This window comes from Ornithorhynchus anatinus, chromosome X1 (genome assembly GCF_004115215.2).
Source record: "Ornithorhynchus anatinus isolate Pmale09 chromosome X1, mOrnAna1.pri.v4, whole genome shotgun sequence".
Classification (NCBI taxonomy): domain Eukaryota; kingdom Metazoa; phylum Chordata; class Mammalia; order Monotremata; family Ornithorhynchidae; genus Ornithorhynchus; species Ornithorhynchus anatinus.
This window is the reverse complement of record NC_041749.1, coordinates 111,397,778-111,406,360: the sequence shown is the minus strand read 5'-3', so window position 1 is coordinate 111,406,360 and position 8,583 is coordinate 111,397,778.

Below are 8,583 nucleotides of genomic sequence, written 5' to 3'. Positions count from 1 at the left end.
TTGGGGGCCTCAGTTCCCTCATCTGTAAAATGGGGATGAAGACTGTGAACCCCACGTGGGACAACCTGATCACTCTGTATCCTCCCCAGCGCTTAGAACAGTGCTTGGCACATAGTAAGCGCTTAACAAATACCAATATTATTATTATTATTAAAAACCTGGCATTTTAGAGGGAACTAAGACCCTCACAGCACACTGAACTCCATTAACAATCAATTCCTTCTTGTGCTTCTCCTTCTCCCTGGGTTCCCTGCCTTTGGCCATTTATTTTCCACCTGAGTATTCTTTCCCAGTGCTTAGTTCAGTGCTCTGCACAATAAGCACTTAATAAACACCACTACTGTCCATTGATTCTCTTCTTAGAGGGAGAGCAGAGAAAGCAAAAGGAGGTGTGGTCGGGTTGTGAGGGGCGGGGACTGTCACTAAAGGGAGTGCAGACATGCGAGGGGTCAAACCTGCATACCTGGGTTGGAAGAAGAACCAATCAGTGGAGCTTATTGAGGGCTCACTGTGGGCAGAGCACTGTGCTAACTGCTTGGGAGAGGGCAATACATCAGAGATGATGGACATGTTCCCTGCCCACAATGAGCTCATGGTCTAGAATGTATAATTGTGAGGATAAACCACTGTTTAGTCGAGCTAGCTGGTCACCAACTCCTTCTTTCCTGTTCTGATCCAGCATTAATGTTTAAAGGCACAAAAGACACACATGGTCCCTTTGGAGACCCAGGTAGATTTGCAAGGATCCAATTTGAAGTGGGTTCAAGTACCAGAAGAACTTCAACTGAATTCCCCTTTCAGTAATTTCCTTTCCTGACTTTCTCCCTGATAATTTATATTTTATATTCTCCTTGAGAATTTATAATTTTTGATAATTATTATCATTAATAATAATAATGATGGTATTCGTTAAGCACTTACTATGTGCTGAGCACTGTTCTAAGCACTGGGGGAGATACAAGGTAATCAGGTTGTCCCACGTGGGGCTCACCGTCTTAATCCCCGTTTTACAGTTGAGGTAAGTGAGGCACAGAGAAGTGAAGTCACTTGCCCAAAGTCACAAAGTTGGTAAGTGGCAGAGCCGGGATTAGAACCCACAACCTCTGACTCCCAATAATAGTAATAATAATGTTGGTATTTGTTAAGCGCTTTCTATGTGCCAAGCACTGATCTAAGCGCTGGGGTAGATACAAGGTAATCAGGTTGTCCCACATAGGGCTCACGGTCTTCATCCCCATTTTACAGATGAGGTAACTGAGGCCCAGAGAAGTTAAGTGACTTGCCCATGGTCACACAGCTGACAAGTGGCAGAACTGGGATTCGAACCCACGACCTCTGACTCCCAAGCCCGGGCTCTTTCCACTGAGCCACGCTGTTTCTTGCGAGGAGAGCTCCTTGAGGGCAGGGATTGTGTCTACCAACTCTACTTTTATTGTACTCTCCCAAGCATCTAGTACAGTGCTCAGCGTACAGTAAGCACTCAAAAATGTCATTGATTGACTGATTGAATCCCAGCAGGGAGGATTTAAGAGCATCTGTGGATTTTCATGATCTAAGTTATCCCTATCCTCCCAGGATGGGGTGGGCCATTATTTTGGCTAGACTGCTACTTGCTTGATGGAAGGAATTTGTTGAAGGTTGTACACAAAACTTCCCAGAACAGGATGGGGAAGGTTGGGAAGGGAGGGTTAAAGGGTCAGAAGATGCTGTAGGGAAGCAGCCTGGCCTACTCTAGTGCTTAGAACAGTGCTTGGCACATAGTAAGCGCTTAACAAATACCATAATTATTATTATTATTACTATTAGTCAGAGGACCTGGGTTCATTCATTCATTCAATCGTATTTATTGAGTGCTTACTGTGTGCAGAGCGCTGTACTAAGCACTTGGAAAGTACAATTGGGCAACAGAGACAATCCCTACCCAACAACGGGCTCACAGTCTAGATTAGGTTCTAATCCCAGTTTTGCCACTTGTCTGTTGTGTGACATTGGGAAAATCACTTAACTTTTCAGTGCCTCAGTTTCCTTATGCACCAAATGGGGATGAAATTCCACTTCTGCTACTTAGACTGGAAGCCCCAGATGGGGCAGGGATTGTGTCCAACCTGATGATCTTGTATCTACCCAACACTTAATACGCTGCTTGGCACATAGTAAGTGCTTAACAAATACCATAATTATCATTATTATTATCATTACTTCAACCCAGTGTAGCTCATAATTGCCCCCGAGCCCGCTGCAAGTGCTATGAGTTACTATTATTATCGTCACTGTATTTTGTGTCAAGCACTGTTCTAAGTCCTGGGATAGATACAAGTTAATCGGGTTGGACACAGTCCCTTTCCCACACGGGGCTCACAGTCTAAGTAACTCCTATCCCGCCACTGCCGAGGGGACTGTGGGAGCTGCTCACAGTTGTTTAGACTGTGAGCCCATCACTGGGCAGGGATTGTCTCTATCTATTGCTGAATTATACATTTCAAGCACTTAGTACAGTGCTGTGCACATAGTAAGCACTCAATAAATACTATTGAATGTGAATGTGAGCTGCTGACTGCATCTGTGGCAGACTCAGGCGTTTAATAGTTGCTGAGGAGGAAAGAACAGCCGTTTCCACCCATCAGTTGATGAACGGGAGTGAATCAGTTGGGGGGCTGAATTCGGCCTCAGTTTGTCCATCTCTACCCTAGGACTACAGACAATCTGTTGTTGGCTCTACCATGCCTGTTGGATCCTGGCCAGTATGAACCTGAACCTGGAATGTCCTCCCTCTTCATATCTGACAGAGAATTACTCTCCCCATCTTCAAAGCCTTCCTGAAGGCACATCTCCTCCAGGAGGTCTTCCCTGACTAAGCCCTCATTTCCTCTTCTCCCATTCTTTTAGGTGTTAACCCATATTTGCTCCCTTTATTCACTCTTCCCCACTCCCAGCACCACAGCACTTATGTACATATCCATAATTTTTTTATTTCTATTAATGTCTGTCTCCCCCTCTAGACTGAGCTCGTTGTGGGCAGGGAATGTGTCTACCAACTCTATTGTATTGTACTCTCCCAAGCATTTAGTACAGTGCTCTGCACACAGTAAGCACTCAATAAATACGACCGATTGTAAGATTGAGGTTCTCAAGTGTTCTCTCCCTTGGAGTGAACCTGACCCCATAATTCAGCACTGTACTGATGGGGGCTGGATGGAAAGACCCAGTACTGGGGTGCCAGGAGGGGTGACCTCTCCTCTGTATCTTCATTTTATAGGCAACCCTAACCACTTGGGTGGTTTCACTGTGGTTATTTAGCAAGAGATTTTTGGCTTCCCTAGGTAATTGTCAGACAGGTGTGGCTCTTCTTTTAGCCCAGAACCCAGTGGAAATCCCTTAGAGTGACTCAACAAAGAAAGTAGAGCAAGAAACTGCTATTCACCATGGATACAGTGGAGAAGGAAACCAGGTAATGGTGAGTGAAGATGTTTCATGGCAGAGCCTTCCAAATGTGGAGGAGAAAGAGGCGATCATTAGGGAGAAGCAGAGATTACCCGCTCTGCTGGTAGCTCCTGCCTGAAGGATTATTTTTGACACATCTTCTTCTTCATCATCATCATCATCATCACTGGTATTTATTGAGCACTTACTGTGTGCAGAGCACTGTACTAAGGGCTTGGGAGAGTACGATACAACAGAATAGGTAGACACACAACAAGCCCACAACAAGTTTACAGTCTGAGGGGGGAGACAGAAATTAATATCAGTGAATAATAAATAATTTATAGATATGTACATGAGTGCTGTGAGGCTGAGGGTGGGGCAAATATCAAATGCTCAAAGGTCACACATACATCTGTCATCTTATTACAGATGACAGAGAATTTTGTGTCAGGACCAATGATTTGGCCCTACAAAGGATTACAGTGTCAGGATATCTGAGAGTCCATAAAGTGCATGTTTGCTCTTGGATCTGTACCCTTCGAGCACTTGATATTCACCCCACCCTCAGCCCCACGGCACTTATGTACATAGCCATAATGTATTTATTTCTATTAATATCTGTCTCCCCCTCTAGCCCGTAAGCTCCTTGTGGGCAGGGAACGTATCTCCCAATTCTGTTGAACTGTACTTACCCATGTGCTCTGTACGCAGTCAGCGCTCAGTAAATACCATCGGTTGATGAATTGCATGGTACCTTCAGTTCCTTGGAAGAGAGACACTACAGTAAAACAATTCAGAGTAAGATAGAGAAGCAGAGTGGCTTAGTGCAAAGAGCCCGGGCTTGGAAGGCAGAGGTCGTGGGTTCTAATCCCGACTCCACCACTTATCTGCTGTGTGACCTTTGGCAAGTCACTTAACTTCTCTGGGCCTCAGTGACCTCATCTGTAAAAATGGGGATTAAAAAATGTGAGCCCCACGTGGGACAATCTGATTACCCTGTATCCACCCCAACACTTAGAAAAGTGCTCTGCACATAGTAAGCGCTGAACAAATACCAACATTATTATTATTATAAATGAAAACTAATGATTCATTACCAAACCAGTGAATTCTAACCCCTTCTTTGGTACGAAATGGTAACCTGCAACATCTCTGCAGAGATTGTTTTCTTCTGCTTAATGCCCTAACCACCTGGGTGGTTTCACTGTGGTTATTAAAACAAGAGATATTTGGCTCCTCTAGGTAACTGTCAGATAGGAGTGGCTCTTCTCTTAGCCCAGAACCCAGTGGAAATCCCTTGGGGTGACTCAACAAAGAAAGTAGAGCAAGAAACTGCTATTCACCATGGATGCGATGGAGACGGGAACCAGGTAATGGTGAGTGAAGATGTTTCATGGCAGAGCTTTCCAAATGTGGAGGAGAAAGGGGAAAGTTTCCCCCTTCCATCTGTAAACTCCTTGTGGGCAGCGATCATGTCTACCAAACCTATTGTATTGGACTCTCCCAAGCGCTCAGTCCAGAGCACACAATAAGCGCTCAATAAATGTCATTGATTGATGGATTGAGTTGAAAGGAAAGCTAGACAATTGCCCACATTCTGATGCTTGAGCAGAGGAAACAGGTGACTCAGAGGAGGTTTAAAGTTCTGGGACCATCTGTAACCTTCAGGAACTGCGAACTCACAAATGTTGGAAGATTATAAATGTATCCAATACACTGAGGGAGTCCTGGGGTCACAGTGTAGAGGCTGAGTGGAGGGAAGGAGAAAAACAGCATGGTGTAGTGGAAAGAACGTGGGCCTGGGAGTCAGAGGACCTGGCTTCTAATCTGGGCTCTTCCACCTGTCTGTGGTGTGACCTTGGGCAAGTCACTTAACTTTTTAGTGCTTGAGTAAAATGAAGATTAAACCATGAGTCCCTGTCACTTAACACCCTACTTAACACCCTACTTAAAGCTCACCTCCTCCAAGAGGCCTTCCCAGACTGAGCTCCCCTTCTCCCTCTACTCCCTCTACCACCCCCCCCCTTCACCTCTCCGCAGCTTAACCCTCTTTTCCCCCCATCTCCCTCTGCTCCTCCCCCTCTCCCTTCCCATCCCCTCAGCACTGTACTCGTCTGCTCAACTGTATATATTTTCTTTACCCTATTTATTTTGTTCATTCCAAGCGCTTAGTACAGTGCTCTGCACATAGTAAGCGCTCAATAAATACTATTGAATGAATGTCACTGTGAGTCCCATGTGGGATAGGGACTGTGTCCAACCTGGTTATCTTGTATCTACCCCAGTGCTGAGTACAATGCTTGGCATATAGTAAGGGCTTACCACATACTATAATAGTTACTATTGTTAGGGAATGAACATTTTTAATCAACTCCCCGCTCTGCAAGGGACTCCGATACTTCATCTAATCCACCCCCTGCCTCCTGGCAGAAGAGCAGCTAAACCATCTCCAATAGTCATATTTGTACCCTGTTTGTAAGGACCTTTGGCAACCAATTTGACAGGGAATTCTTCCCTACATACAGCAGAAATCCTTCAAGTTGCAGCTTAAATACATTTCCTTTTGCTCTTGCATGAGTGGAGATGGAGAGCAGCTGTTGTCAGGCATCTGTATATTAAACTTCCTTCTTCTTAAAGATCATCCTAGGTTGCTCCGCAGACATCCTGCTAGTCTGCAGTGTGAATAATCCCAGTCCTTTCACTGTGATTATTCTATCATTATCTTTGGGTTCCCTTCTGAATGATCTCCAAATTCTTCATCTCCCTCTCTGGTCCAGGAGCCCAGCACCAAGACAACATTCACATATGAGTCAGATGACCATAGATGATAGTGGAAAGACTATTTTTTTTTGTTCTTACCAGTAGAGCAGTATTAAAGTTGTAGCCATGAGAGCTGGAGCTTTTACAGATTTTACAGATGAAGAAACTGAGGCCCAAAGATGTGACGTGACGTACCCAAGGTCACACAGCAGGCTGGTGGCAGAGCTGGGATTAGAACCCAGGTCCTTTGACTCAGAGGCCCCGTGCTCTTTGCACTGGGCCACACTTAATTGAAAACATTTTAAAAATAATATCTACAGGCTCAGTCACAGCACCTAAATGCCGGTCGGGGTGGGACTAGTGTATCTGGAGTTGGAATCGCTAAGGGTGGAGGCGGGGTAGGGGGAGGAGAGAAGCAGAGAAAGAGGGAAGGGGAGGGAAGATTGATGCTCAGATGAGCATTCAGGGATATTAAGAAAGGAGAGACTATCTAAAATTAAATTGCACTCATTGGAATCATCATAAGTCTCTAAGTCAAAGATCGGAATCATTGACAAATTTCAATTGTCCACATTTTCAGAAATGTTAATCAGCCTTATCACTGTGGCATTTCAAAGCCTCATCTCCCTTCCTTCCTTCCTTCCTTCCTTCCTTCCTTCCTTCCTTCCTTCCTTCCTTCCTTCCTTCCTTCCTTCCTTCCTTCCTTCCTTCCTTCCTTCCTTCCTTCCTTCCTTCCTTCCTTCCTTCCTTCCTTCCTTCCTTCCTTCCTTCCTTCCTTCCTTCCTATTTATTGAGCACTTACTGTGTGCAGAGCACTGTACTAAACACTTGGGAAAGTACAATACAACAATGAACAGTGACATTCCCTGCCCACAACGAGCTTACAGTCTAGGGGGGTCTGGGGGGAGACAGACACCAATACAAATAAATTACAGATATGTACATTAGTGCAGTGGAGCTGGGAGAGGGGAAGAGCAAAGGGAGCAAGTCAGGGTGACACAGAGAGGGAGATGAGGAAAAGTGGGCTCAGTCTGGGAAGGCTTCTTGGAGGAGATGTGCCTTCAATAACGCTTTGAAGGGGGAGGAGTAATTGTCAGTTTTGAGGAGGGAGGGCGTTCCAGACCAGAGGCAGGACGTGGGCAAGGGGTCGGCGGAGAGACAGGTGAGATTGAGGCACAGTGAGAAGGTTAGCACTAGAGGAGCGAAGTGTGTGGGCTGGATTGTAGAAGGAGAGAAACGAGGTGAGATAGGAGAGGGCAAGGCGATGGAGCCAAGGGTGAGGAGTTTTGGTTTGATATGGAAGTGGATGGGGAATCAGTGGAGTTTTTTGAGGAGATGGGTCACATCCACTAAGCCCTCATTTTCTCTTCTCCCACTCTTGGTTTTACACCCTTTATCCACCCCTTCCTCAGTCTCACAGCACTTACGTACATATCCGTAATTTATTTACATTGATATGTCTGTCTCCCCTTCTAGGCTCTGAGCTCCTTGTGGTAGGGAACATGTCTACCAACTCTTTTATACTGTACTTTTCCAAGCACATAGCAAGTGCTCAATAATATGATTGATTGATCGATTGATTAATTGATTATGAGTTTGCTGTGCTTAGGCGGAGTAGGATGAAAAGTGAATAATGAACAGCGAAGATGGACCCCAATCAATAGGGATTCCCTCTGGAGGCTTCTTTTATCATCTCTCTATCCTCATTCCCAGAGGGTGGACAATTTTTGGACAGGATCCCATTTTGCCTCCTCTCCTCCTGTCGATGAGCAATTTATTCAGTAATGGAACTACTGACCAGTTCAAATTAGTCAGGTGAATGTTCCAATTCAATGTCCAATTTGAGATGATTAGTAATGTGTCAGGTTTGAGGAATTGTTCTTGGGCTGAAAGAAGCCAGCTTCCTCATTATTGTTTGCTATTTTTTGCATGGATATTCAGGGTCCATATAGAATTTCATATGTGTGTTCTAATCCCGGCTCCACCACTTGTCAGCTGTGTGACTTTGGGCAAGTCACTTCACTTCTCTAGGCCTCAATTACCTCATCTGTAAAATGAGGTTTCTCATTTTAAATGAGGCTCGCATCTCCTCCTGCCTCCAGGATGTCTCCACCTGGATGTTGGCCCGCCACCTAAAACTCAACAAGAGCAAGACTGAGCTCCTCATCTTCCCTCCCAAGCCCGGTCCTCTCCCAGACTTCTCTATCACCGTGGATGGCACGACCATCCTTCCTGTCTCTCATGCCCGCAATCTCGGTGTCATCTTTGACTCGTCTCTCTCGTTCACCCCACACATCCTATCCATTACCAAGACCTGCAGGTTTCACCTTTACAATATCGCCAAGATCCGCCCTTTCCTCTCCACCCAAACAGCTACCTTACTGCTACAGGCTCTTGTTA